At 39.6% G+C, this 14,176-nt stretch overlaps 1 protein-coding gene across 2 annotated transcripts in view; it reads right to left on the bottom strand.

Annotated features, from left to right (window-relative positions):
* Nucleotides 1-14,176, bottom strand: part of CCHR4.PART1H3orf33 (chromosome chr4.part1 C3orf33 homolog) — a 566,094-nt gene that overhangs the window by 504,161 nt on the left and 47,757 nt on the right. The gene's annotated exons all lie outside the window — the stretch shown is intronic.

Genomic DNA, 14,176 nt, shown 5'->3' with positions numbered 1-14,176 from the left:
TTAAAGAACTGCAGACTAGGGGGAATCTCACAGAATAATAATAAGAGGTGCAACCGCAGAGTGCTAAAGAGAAAATAAAGGGTCTAGCTAGACGATATGTATGAGCTTAGACAAACTGCTGTTAAGCAGCTGTTTTTTGATAATAACTACAGATCATAAAAGCTTTTAGTACAATGGCTCAGGCAACAGAATGCAGAAAGCATTGCTGCCAAGCTTAGGAAGTCTATAACAAGTACCAGAGATATTGTAGAATTATTAGAAATATTTTCGAAATTTTATGAAAATCTGTATAAAGCAACACGTGGAAATCATGAAGAAGTACAAATGAAAATATTTATGCAAGAATTAAATATGCCAAGGTTAAAGGTAGATGAGAATCGATTATTAACAGTTAGGGTAGGAGGAGATGAGATAAAAATGGTGATGTATAACCAATCTATATGAAAGTTTTCAGGAATAGATGGTATTCCTGTGGAAGTTTGGAAGGGAGGAAAGTGATAAAGATCTGGAAGGTTTTCTTTGACAGTATTTTAAAAGGAGAAGCACCAACATCCTAGAAGAAAGATGTGGTGGCTGTAATACCTAAAGATGGTACAAACCCTACAGATCCAGCTTCATATAGGCCCATTTTGATTATAAAATAATAAAAAACGAACGGCTAAAAACACAAATGACTTTATTACATAAAATCCAACTGGTAAGCGCTTGACTATAAAATGTTTATGTCTATAATGGCTAAAAGAATGGCAAAGTGGATGCCAAAATTGATAGATATGGATCAGTGTGGTTAAGAACAATGACGATCCAAAAGGAAGCAGAATGTAAGAAAATAGCACTGTTGTTGGTGGCTCTTGATGCAGAGAAAGCATTCAATAGACTAAACAGGAATTTTATGAATATGGCAATGGAAGCATCTGCATTCCCTAATACAATAATAAGATTAATTAGGAGGACATATGAGGGATCAGAGGCAAAAATGCGGAGGTGGGGGTTTCGCTCTGATAAATTCTGTTTGAACAGTGGAACCTGGCAGGGGTGTCCTCTTTCCCATGTATTATTTGTGTTATTTATCTATTGTTTTATTTACTGACATTTGATTACCAGGAAAGTGCAACTGGGTAGAAGCTCTTTTTCAGAGGAGGCCCGTGGAGAAAAACCTCTAAATTATTACAAAACATTTTAACAATAATAATTTTACAGTCTTCAAAAATAAAACAAAAAATATATGCAGTTTAAATATTCATAACAAATTAGACACAATATAAAAACACTGCTTAAAAATTGATACAAGGTATATGACAATCATTTAATATTTAGAAACATTTTAGACAGTTTGTAAAGAAATTACAGCTAAGTTAGTCTAATACAAAGAGGAACTGCAATATGAAGTGAGGGAAAACAGGCATGGTATATTTAGAGAGAAAGTCAGTGAAGAGAATTAGATAGCAGTAAGGAAGTAAGTGGAGAAGGGAGAGTAAGGAGGTTTAAGGAATGAAAAGGTATTTGTTCGCATTTAGGGGTATAGGTTATCTTGGTTTTGAGCAAGAACAGAGCCGCATTTTAGCTAGAAAGTCTTTCAGAGAGGTTTTGAAAGATGAGAGGGAGGGTATAGACCTGATAGATACAGGTAAGGAGTTCCAGGCCTTATCAACCTTAAATGAGTATAGACAATGCCCAGCAGATTGTTAGGTTTGTAGACAGAAAGAGTTTTTGGTCACTGGATCGCATTTACTGACTGGGAACATAGTTATGCAGAATGTTTTTTAGTGCCGGACAGACAGCTGGATGCTGGATAATTTTATAGGTGGTAAGAAGTTTTGTATACGTTAGTTGATGTGGCAGTTCTAACCAATTAAGGCTTTTCAGTGCTATACGGTGATGGGTTCTGAAAGAGGTATGTACTGCAAATTTAGCGACTTTATTATAGCATTGTTCAAGTTTTAATTTTTGTTAAGCCTAGAGGTTAGTAAGGATGAGAGCACCATAAAGAAGAGTGGGGAGGAGATAAGTAGTGGCAAGTGTAGTTTTAGTTGTGTCAGTGAGAAAATGTTGGGCTCTGTAAAGCATCCCTAGTTTTTTATGAGTTCTTCTTATGAAATTTTGTATATGCAGGTCGAATGTAAGATTATCATTCACTTTCACCCCTAATAGTTTGCTAAGAAAAATGACTTCAATGGTTGCATTATTGAGAAAGGACTTTAAATTTTATTTTTTCATGAGAGAGGGGTGTGACGACTGGGGAGAGATGGGCGAAGGCTGCCAGCCTAGTCAAATAGAATTTAATATATAATTCTATCAACTGTATAAATAAATGTAAAATACAGGCTTATGTTTTTAAATGTAAGAAAACACACTGTGAAATGTGGAACTGCAAAATATGTGACAGCATTGCACTCAACTGGCCCAGTGAAGCATGTTGTATCCTTTCATGTTAGAATTCAACCCGATGGCGGCTGGATGAAGATTTCATGCCCATTGTTTTAAGGCTAAAGTTTATGATTAGAATTTAGATGTGGAAGGTGCTTTTATTGCTTTAGTTTCTGTTAGCATATACATGTGAAATGTCTTGTATTGTTGAAAGTTTCTGTGCAGGTGTTAGATTGCTAAATATTGCAGTTTGTGGCCTGAGAACTCAGACCAGGTGTTAAGATGATGCAATATGAATACTGGGAAAACCTAAGTGTCAAAAATTATGTAATTTTGGGAAAGCCTTAGAGACATGTTTGTTAGTAATGTTTAAATTCTATTTCTCACAAGAGACCTGGAAGCATTTTGATCTGGACATCTAACTTATCAGCACTCTGCTTATGCTCACATGTATGTTTGTAGCACTGTGATATCTTGTAGGAATAGTTGAAGCTAGTAAAGATTAATTAGGTATTTTTCTTTGAAACCAGACCTGTCCTACTGTATTATTTTAAGTTTCTGTGTGATCTGTGAACTCTTAAATATCTCTGTGGTGTAGTAGATTTGTCTTATGTTTTAATTATTTATTATTAAATATTTTTAAAACCTTCTACCTGTGGCTGCTTTGTGTAGAGATGAAGTATGCTTTAGAGTACATTATATATTTATAGAGTTTACTGTCTACGCCCTTCCAATAAGCCTTAGACTTTATAGTCACATTACCATTGGATATTAACATTGCACAGTAATAATTGGACACCCTTTTAAGGGCCTTTTAGTAGCTGATATTATTAACTGGGTGGTGGCAGTAATTACTACTGTACAGTCTGGGTAAAGGGGCACAGCTGGAGAATCTGTGTCAGCCTTTCCCAGGAGTGTCTGTGAAGTTGTATAAATACTTATCTCAAAGTGTGTGTGTGTTGTGTCAACTACTTGGGCAGGGACACGAAGAGCTGGTTGGACAGAGAGGGTACTGGAGGTTCTAGCTTGCCCAGTTAGGCTGAGACCTGGACCCTATAGCTGTGCCAGTGGAGAGTCTTATTGGGAACCTGGTGAGCAAGGGAGCAGCCAGCCCCAGACTGACTGTGATCTCTGTGTGCACTTAAGGGAAATTTTACTTTACTGTGTGTATTAGTCATCCTTTCCTCCTCTAGGAGACGACCTCCCTGGTGTTAGTGGTGAGGACTGAGGCTCCTTGATTGCTGGGCCAGGATACGGTTGTCATAAGTGTTTGGCAGTGGTGGGATCTACTTAACATACTAATTGGCTTGTAATGGTGTGGGGTTGAGCGAATTCCTGCAGCTTATGTACAGTGATCTCCGAATGTGATTTGTACTCTAAAACAGCCACGCAGTGTATACCAAGATTTCAGATCACAATTGTTTATTTCTTTTGTTAGCTTAGTGTTAGCCAGGGTGAGCAGGCAGCATGTCAGCAGAAAAGTATGGAAAGCTGACAAGGAGCCAGCTGGCAGTGATGTGCCAGGCTAGGGGGCTGGTGCATGGAAAACTAAGGCAGACTTGATTGCAGTCTTGGTTACCGCTGCATCAGAAAACAGCAGCCTGGAGGATAATCAGACTGACAGTGGAGATACAATATCCTCGGAGAATGGACAGCTCAACTTTTCTGCAGTGGACTTAAAAATCCAGCTGGAGCTGAAGAGACTTGAGTTGCAGACCAGGCGTATGGAACTAGAAGCAGCCGAGAGAATGAGGAGCCAAGAAGCTGATGAACAGGAACGGCAGAGAAAGCATGAGAGGGAAATGCTGACTCTTCGCCAGAGTCATGGAGGTAATGGGGAAGGGAGTAACCGGACCCCAGAAGCACAAAAGGTCAGTAAATTTCTTCCACAGTTTAAAGACAGGGATAATTTTGATAGCTTCATTCATATGTTTGAGCGGGTATGTAAACAGTATGAAGTTGACCAAAGGCTCTGGGTACGGTTCCTGACCCCCTTACTCCATGGTAAAGCTGTAACTTCTTTAGCAAAAATGCATGACACTGACTGTTTTGATTATACTGCTGTAAAAATACATTTGTTAGAATGTTTTAAGCTAACACCCGAAATGCATAGGAAAAAGTTTTGTGAGCATAGATGCAAGGCAGATGAAAATGCATGTGAATATGTTGTTGAACTGAGCACTTATTTTCATAGCTGGGTGAGTGGATGTCAGGTCACCACTTCTGAAAGGCTGGCAGACATTTTGGTAAGGGAACAAGCCCTTAGCACTTTGCCTGAGGACATGAGGATCTGGTTAGCTGACAGACAGTGTGCTACTTCAGAAGAGTTGGGGAAGAAGGGAGACCTATAACTAGCAAGCAGGGCAGCCCTGCACAGGAAAGGGACCCCCAGTACTGCTCATTGGACTAAAGGCACCCATGGTGGGCAGCACAGACTGCCCCAACAGAATCTGCCAGTAGCAGGGGAAGCCACTAGTCCAGGTATATGTCCAGGAGCTAGGGTTAAATGTTTTGAATGCAACCAGTGGGGCCATGTGGCATACAGATGTCCACGGAGGCAAGGTGGGGAACCAAAGGTGAGAGAGCCAGTAAGTGGGAAAGACAAAATGCCAATAGTAGGTTGCCTTGAGACAACAGGGATATGGAACTACCATCCTGCAGATGTCCTGAAAGGGAAGGATTTGGATGAGGCAGTACCATGTACTTATGCAGTTAAATGCACTGAGGCTAGGAGACAAGCATGTGGGTCTGGTAGCCTGGGGGAGACCCAGACAGACTGCATACTTGCAGCCAGGACTGCCAAGGTGGTTACTTCAGGGAGTGAGCTACACTGTAGCAGTGAGACTGAATGTGAGCCACAGCTGCTTGTGGGTACTGATGTTCCCTTGGAAAAGGGTAACTGCAAAAGTAGAGGTGAGTAGTAGCACCCAGGCTGACAGTGAGGCACCGCTGTCAGAGGATGCCAGACTTCCAGTGGAAGGGGAGCTGGGAAGGGTTACAAGGAGAGACTTGAGACAGGCTCAGCTCTTAAACCCTACATTGCAAGGCCTGAGGCAGGTAGCTAGAGAGGCACCTGATTCTCAAGGGAAGGGATAATCTTTATACTGGAACAAAGGGTTACTGTACAGAGAGTGGACCCCTGAGGGGGGGGGGGTTAGAAGGTGAGAGAGTACAGCAGTTGGTAGTGCCTGGAGCTTACCATCTGGCGCTTCTAGCCATAGCCCATGATATTCCCTTTGCAGGTCATATGGGCATAAAACGTACAAAGAGGCATATTATGCAAAACTTTTATTGGCCTGGAATTTCCAGAGATGTTACAGAGTACTGCAGGACCTGTGAGCAGTGCCAAAAGGGAGGCAAGGCAGGAGACAAGGTGAGAGCTCCTTTGATGCCTTTGCCTGTGATTGATGAGCCATTTCAGAGGATAGCTATGGATATTGTATGTCCTCTGAGTACCCCAAGTTCCACAGGGAAAAAGTATATCCTAGTGATTGTAAATTATGCTACACAATACCCTGAGGCAGTGGCTTTGTCCTCCATTGAGGCAGAGAAGGTGGCAAATGCTTCTCTAGAGATTTTCAGCAAGGTAGGTTTCTCAAAGGAAATATTGCCTGACAGAGGTGCCAATTTTATGTCAGACCTGCTGGCTTGTCTGTGGTAGTCCTGTGGGGTGAAGCACATGAAGACCACCCCCTACCATCCCCAGACTAATGGTCTTGTTGAGAGGTTAAACTCTACAATCAAGTCCATGCTACAGGTATTTGCAGATCAGTTTAAGAGGGATTGGGACAAATATTTGCCCCATCTGTTGTTTGCTTACAGAGAGGTACCCCAGGAATCCACAGGTTTTTCACCCTTTGAGTTGCTGTATGGGCATAGGGTGAGGGGACCTCTAGATTTAATTCGAGATGAGTGGGAAGGTGAGTGTGAGTCTCACAAGGAGTCTGTTGTGGCATATGTACTGAACCTCAGGACAAGGCTCAGGGAACTCATGGACCTGGCCCAGGAGAACCTGGCAGAAGCCCAACAACAGAAAAAGGTGTGGTATGACAGGAATGCTCGAGCTAGAGAGTATGCTGTAGGGCAGCAGGTGATGGTTCTCATTCCTGTCAGACACAACAAGTTGCAATCAGCTTGGGAGGGACCCTACAAGGTGGTAAGAAAGGTTAACTACATGGTGGAAGTGCTAGGCAGACGGCAGGGGCACAAATTGCACCATGTTAATATGATGAAACCTTACCGTGATAGGGAGGCCCTTGTGCTGAGCATTTGCAGTGGATTGCAGGAGGAGTCTGAGGGAGATCTGGGGACTGATCTCCTCAGTGAGGCTCGGGCTGGCACCTCGGTGGAAGGGGTAGCAATGTCCCAGCAGCTATCTCCTACCCAGGTTTGACAAATCCGAGCAGTGTTGCAGGAGTTGCGGGGCATGTTCACCAGGATTCCAGGGAGCACCCACCTGGTGCAGCAATAGGTGGATACAGGACCCCAAAGGCCTATTAGGCAGGCCCCTTATAGGGTGCCTGAGAGAGTCAAACAGAATCTGAGGGAGGAGATACAGGAGATGTTGCAACTAGGGGTGATTCAAGAGTCCAACAGTCCCTGGGCCTCACCAGTGGCGTTGGTGCCAAAGAAGGATGGCAGCAACATGTTCTGTGTGGATTACAGGAAATTAAATAGTCACACAGAGTCAGATGCTTACCCCATGCCTAGGACAGATGAAGCCCTAGAGCAGCTGGGTGGGGCTAAGTATCTTACAACCATTGATCTTACCAAGGGTTACTGGCAGGTGCCCTTGACTCCCAGTGCTAAAGGGAAGTCAGCCTTTGTGACTCCTTCTGGCTTGTATGAGTTCACAAAGATGCCCTTTGGGATGAAGAATGCCCCAGCGACTTTCCAGAGGTTAGTAGATCATATCTTAGCAGGAGCAGGAGGGTTTGCCCTTGCTTACATGGATGATATTGCTATCTACAGCCATTCCTGGGAAGAGCACCTTCAGCATATCAGGGAGGTGCTGGGCAGACTACATAGGGCAGGGTTGACCATTAAGCCGAGCAAATATCAAGTGGGTATGGCAGAGGTCTCCTACCTAGGACATATAGTGGAGAGTGGTAAGATAAGGCCAGAACCTGCCAAAGTGGAAGCTATTCAGGCATGGCCTGCACCTGTTACCAAAAAGCAGGTGAGGGCATTCTTGGGGACAGCAGGGTACTACAGAAAGGTTGTTCCCAATTATAGTACCATAGCTGCTCCCCTCACAGACCAGATAAGGAAGAACAGGCCAGATAAGGTAGTGTGGACCCCAGCATGTGAGATGGCATTTCAGAAGTTTAAGGAAGCGTTGGGAGAACCCCCTGTGTTAGCCAGTCCAGACTACAGCAAATAATTTGTTGTGCAGGTGGATGCTTCAAACTAGACTATTACTACCGTATAGTCTGGGTAAAGGGGCACAGCTGGAGAATCTGTGTCAGCCTTTCCCAGGAGTGCCTGTGAAGTTGTATAAATACTTATCTCAAAGTGTGTGTGTGTTGTGTCAACTACTTGGGCAGGGACACGAAGTGCTGGTTGGACAGAGAGGGTACTGGAGGTTCTAGCTTGCCCAGTTAGGATGAGACCTGGACCCTATAGCTGTGCCAGTGGGGAGTCTTATTGGGAACCTGGTGAGCAAGGGAGCAGCCAGCCCCAGACTGACTGTGATCCCTGTGTGCACTTAAGGGAAATTGTACTTTACTGTGTGTATTAGTCATCCTTTCCAACTCTAGGAGATGACCTCCCTGGTGTTAGTGGTGAGGATTGAGGCTCCTTGATTTCTGGGCCAGGGTACGGATACAGGTACAGGATACAGGATACAGGATATGGGAACTCTGAAGGATAAGATTTACAAACTGGGTAAAAAGCTTGGAACTGTTAAAAGAGTGCAATTAGACAACGCATATCTTAAGAAATGTTTAGAGTTAAAAATTATATCAGTGGGGTTACGTTTTTGTAAGGTTCCCATGGGTATTGATTGAACGGATAAAGTAAAAACTGATTTTGAAATGTTTAACAATTTTGGGTTTGAGTATATCAAAATGCTTATAAAATATAACAACAAAAACTATGTCATTTATTAGTTGAAACTGAAGCACTGAATACAGCTATCACAAGTGATTTAATATTTCCACAGTGGGAAACATTATATACTAAACAGTTAAAGAACACTGAAACAAAGTCTGAAAACATTTTCAAAAGGAAAAATAAGAAAACAGAACGGGATTTGAAACAGTTTAGTTCTAATAAGGTTTATATATGTAAGGAAAACAGGTCCTAACGCTTATGATGATGAAATTCACAACAGGCAAGAAAAGGGACCCAGTAGAGGCCAAATGTACAATAGGCAGGATGACAAGGCAAAGTTTTATGGGGGTCCAAACAAATAGCAACACCCTCCTTGGAAGCAAAATTGGTACAAAGACAAAGGGGAAAGGAATTTTACAGACTACCCAAAGCACAAATAGTTAAGCAATGTTCAGAAAAGGTAGATGCTAACAAGATAACAGAGACAGCTTTAGAGAATAAAACATATGTTATTGTATAAATATCTATTTTATATTAAAATACATACATTATCACCGAATGGTTTAAATATGGAAATTAATTGGATATATTTATTGTAATTTATGTTTTTGTATAATTATGTTTCTTTTCTTTTTTATTTATGAAGTAGAGTCTCTTTAAATGTTATATTGATTAATTGACTGATTCATTAACTTCGTGATATATAAGGGAGTGGTTTTGTGTTACTATTTTGTACTCTTTGAAGGCTGTGGTAGCTGAGGCGCTAAGTCTTGTTTTAAGAATAAACCTTCTACGTGGAATCCTTGTTGTTGTTTTCTTCATCTTCGGTCTTTTTAGACATTTTCGTTGGTTGTTTGGTATTCTGGTTTGTCATGGATTCCATGTTAGAACTCCCTAGAGTTTTTTGTGATGACTCCAGTTCTGCTCTCTTTGGTACTGTTACCCCTCCGGTTCCTGGCTGTTTGGGAATTCAAGGTGCATCGGGTAATTCTGTGAAAAAGACTTTGGACCAATTTTTGGTGTCAGGTGCATCTGGTGTACCTACTGTGACTTCTTTGACTGTTTTTGGATTTAATGGGTCAGCGAATGCTGCTTTTGTTACTTCACCCGCTGTAACAGCTGTTCCATCGGTTTCATCTTCTGCTGTGGTTACTACTGTTTTACCTGTTGCTTCTGGTACTACAGAGGACGGGAATAGCTTTAGGCCACCTCATGGCAATTTTCGCTTTATGTCCTTACTGTAAATCAACAGGTCAGAGAGATTGTAGGTGCTACACCTAGGTTTTGCTACAAGAATAGTGATAACCTCAAGACACTACTGTGTAATGACCAACATGTTACCAATGTGAAACATTCTAACAACTTGATTCTAGGAGATATTGTAAAAAAAGGCATGTATCCTTGTCGCCAATGCCCTAGATGTAATAACCTTACTAAGGTACAGATGTACCAACATCCACACATGGACTATATGTTTCAACCAAATCACTATGCTAATTGCAACACAAAGAATGTGATATATTTAGCCACATGCTCCCTTTGTACGGCCTTCTATGTAGGTTTGACAAAAGGAGGCTAAGGGATCGTATTTATGACCATCTATACGATATCCGTAGGCAGGATGAAACTAATGCGTTAGCTAGACATGTGAAAGCATGCCATACACACTTCTTTACTTTCAGAGTATTACAAATATTGTCAGTGAACAAGAGAGGAGGTGATAACGAGAATGCCCTAGCTAAGGCTGAGTTATGTTGGATTTTGAAGCTAGCAGCGCATTTACCACCAGGGTTGAACAATTTTGTCTCCATCAAACCTGTGTTGGTTGATAGATAGTAGTAACATAAACAGATGGGTATGCACACAAGATTTGAACAGAATGATTGCTGCTCAGTCGCATACTATGTTTACAAGAATGAGTCTTTTGTCATTTTGTCCTTTTGTTATTTTGTTTACCTATAGCCCTGTTTAAGTTTTATGATTAGGATGTAGTAATTTTATAATTGTAGTGAATCTGTTGGTCTCACCATGCACAAGGAATTGTTTTACTCAATTAGTGGACATTATTGTCTTTTGCTACAGAGATGTATATTCATACATACAGTTTTTTTCTCCCTTGTGTGTATATTTATATCCTTTAATTCATTGATTTCATGAGTATATATTATTTTAGTATATTTTGAGGATTTATATTGTGTTTATCTATCTTGGTTTCAGTATACATTTAGACAGATGTTTATGTAGTGTACACTAAGGAATTTGTTACTACTTGATCCATCATATTGTGGACTATTTAGGGATGTGTACCCCGGCATGTCCAGAATCGATACCTACATCTGTAGTTTTAGCCTAATCTGTTTTGTTGTTCTGCACGCTTCTATATAATTTTTGTATATTGCTCCTTTTGGTCAATTTTATTATGATGGCACACCAATATGTTAGCGATTGGGTTTACTGTGACACTTTTCATTACCAATACGATCATGGTTTTACGCTACAGCTTCCAGGGTATGAGAGTTGGTTAGTTATGTCATAATGAATAGTAGACATGTACTAGTGTCAAGGAACATGATGTAGTTAGATGCGCACCCAGATGCCTGAAACTAGGGCCAGTGAGTTAGCGACACCTAGTGATGACGTTTTGGATAGCTTTAGGCTTACGTCTTTACTTGGATAATTTCATGTTTGAAGGATTATTATGGAGATCGCCGCTTGTTCACGCCAAATAGGGTTTGTTTTAACATTTGTTTCTTGAAATGTTTATGAGATAGTGGACTATTGTTCTTATGTCGGTATGTTGTTATGGTTTTAAGTATCAAGGTACATGGTTCCGTTTTGTATTAGATTCTGTAACAATCACGAAACTTTTAATTGTGTTTCTGTTTATATTTAAGAATGAGTATTCTTCTATTTATGCAAAGCGGGAAGCTTTTGTTTTAGTTGTGAGTTGCAAGGAAGGGTTACACAGTTTATGTTGGAATTACTTGCAGTGTATTGAAATGTACTGAAGATGCTGCTAATAATCAATGTGTAATTAGACTAATGGATTGATGAGCCCGCCAAAATGTCTTGTATTTAAATGTGAGGTACTTTTTTGTAACTGTATCTGATGAAGCGTAGCTAGCACTACGCGAAAGCGCTCATTCTTCTTTTGCAATAAAATGTTTTGGACTTTTTATGGTGATTTTTCGATTGGAATCTGTGAACTGTGATTTATATCAACATTGATCGTGGTGACTACTCTCACTCTTTTATCTACTAATTTTCGCTTTATGGAAGAGAGACAACAGAAATTTCTGAATCCCTTTGGGGATTTGGGAAGCTCCGCATCAGGTATGTTTCCTAAGAAAATTCAAGATGCTGTGAATGAGTTTGAAAAGCTTATTTTTCGTGAAACGCGATGTCACTTTAACCTGTTGGGCTTAAATAGATACACTGAACTTGACATTGCCCCTAGGGGGCTTAGAGCATTTAAGAATCCAGCAACACCATTTGATCCTACGGATCCTGCTGATAATGTTTTTAAAGATAGATGGGTTGCTGCAGCTCATTCTTGTGCTATGAAATGGGTGAATATATTAATAGAGAGAGTGCGTTTGCTTCAGAATAAATTACAAAGTAAGCTTCAAGAAATGCATATAGATTTACTTGCCGATATAGGTGAACAAAAAGTTGGTGACATCTTTAAGAACTTGAAAGAGAAATTAAACAAATTTGAAAATGAACAGGTAGATTTTAAATCTACTAAAATCAAGAGAGATATTCGGGACTACAATAATGGGCGGGCTTTTTTGTGGAACACTAATTTCCGTTCTACATCAATGAGAAAGAATAATAAACGTAACAAGAAACAGCTGTCCATCTCTTTTGCTTCCTCTGAAGGAGGAGGTTTCACTACTGATTCTGAAGGAGAGTTTTCAGAATTTCCGCCATTACCAGAGGCTCAAAATCCACAGGCTCACAAACAGCGCTTTCAAACCCGTGCAGAGAGTAACCAACGAGGCAGTAAGAAAAAAGGAATTAATAGCTGCTCTCCAACGGGTGAAGTACAATTTAAACAAACTTCCAAACGTACAAGATGGAACTAATAGTCGCTTTATTTCTTCTTCTCATGTTTCTAATGTTGTTAACTTGTCTGGTCTTTCATTAACAGAAATAGAATTTTCTGTTTTAAAGCTGGGGCTGAAATTTGTCCCTACAGTTGTTCCAAGAAATTATGTTACACAACAAGAAATATTTAGATTTATCAGGAAGTTACATTTAAAATTTTATTTTTCTCAGTACTATGGCTGTGGGTATAATTATAATGAAATATGCAGCTTGGAAAGTGATGCTAGTAACGATAGCTTTTTTTCTTGTATTTCTGACGAGTTTGATTTTCAAATAGCTAATGCTTAAACTCTTTTGGATACAGATGGTATTAAGTATCAGAGTAAATGTATTCCTCCATACACTAATAATACTATTATTCAATTTTCTGAAATGTTACAGTTTTCTTTACAACACTTGGTAAATTCTTTTGAAAAAAGTTTTTGTTCCTTTAATATGACAAAGTGTGAATGGCTTGCGCTAAAGAATCTTATGAATAGGAATGATTTGATTATTAAACCTTCTGATAAGGGGAATAAGATTGTGTTGTTACACTATACTCAGTATTATATACAGTAATCCACACAAGAAGATACGTTCAAGCTCGACTAAATAGCAAAATAAATCCACCGGATATAATAAAACCAACAAATGTTGTTTATTGCACGAAACCAAATTCAACTGTTAAGCGCTTTCACTAGGCTCAGCTAGCTTCATCAGAACAGTTGGAATAATTAATTACACAGCTTTTAAATATAAAAAGGCGCCAAAATATAAAGCCTTACTTAAAGTGATATACCATGAGATCAACTTGTACATATAAATGATAAACTTTCCATAAAATACACTTTAGTAATGTCTTTGTGTAACTGTTAAATAAGTTAAAATGTAGCAAGAAATTTTTTTACTACAAATGACATATGTAAATAATTAATATTACAATAAAACTATTTTATATATTAATATATATTCTGAGATGTTATAAGTTTTATACTGTGGGAATGATGTACTTCCCTACCTTAACATCAACAAGGGCTTGATGGTAAAATAGTCATTTATGCCTGGCAATCTAGTTGCATCAGTTAAAACTTGCCAAAAAAGCTCTCTATAGGCCAATACATTTTTAATATTGCCACCTCTAGGATCACACTTAACAGCCTCTATTATGGCAAATTGAAATTTATGATCTTCTCCTTTTTCCATAATGTGTCTCGCTAATGCATTTTTTGAATCCTTGTTTTTTATGCAATATAAGTGTGAGTAAATCCGCTGTCTTAATAATCTTTCTGTCTTACCCACATAATATGCGGGACAGGCCATACATATAGCGATATACACAACCATTCTAGTTTTGCAGTTACCTTTAACAGGGTATATCCTAGATCTGTTTTCATTTTCTAAAGTAATTGGACTCTTCATACATATACTAAAACATTGTTTACAAGTGCCACATCTCGAAGTATGTGCACTATCATTATGTTTAGTCTTATAGCCTAATTCAAGAATTCTCTTAATATTCAAACCCATTTTGTTCACAAATTTGGGTTCAGTTCCCAATATATCAGCCATTTCTTTGTCTTTAGTTATTAAGTACCAATTTTTTGCAATAATGTCCTTAATATAATTACTGTAAGGACCAAATTCTACTATACATGCTCTAGTGTAT

This window comes from Protopterus annectens, chromosome 4.part1 (genome assembly GCF_019279795.1).
Source record: "Protopterus annectens isolate FY-2018-M chromosome 4.part1, PAN1.0, whole genome shotgun sequence".
Lineage (NCBI taxonomy): Eukaryota > Metazoa > Chordata > Ceratodontiformes > Protopteridae > Protopterus > Protopterus annectens.
Note: the sequence above shows the minus strand (reverse complement) of the source record. Positions and strands in the feature narration are given on the sequence as shown.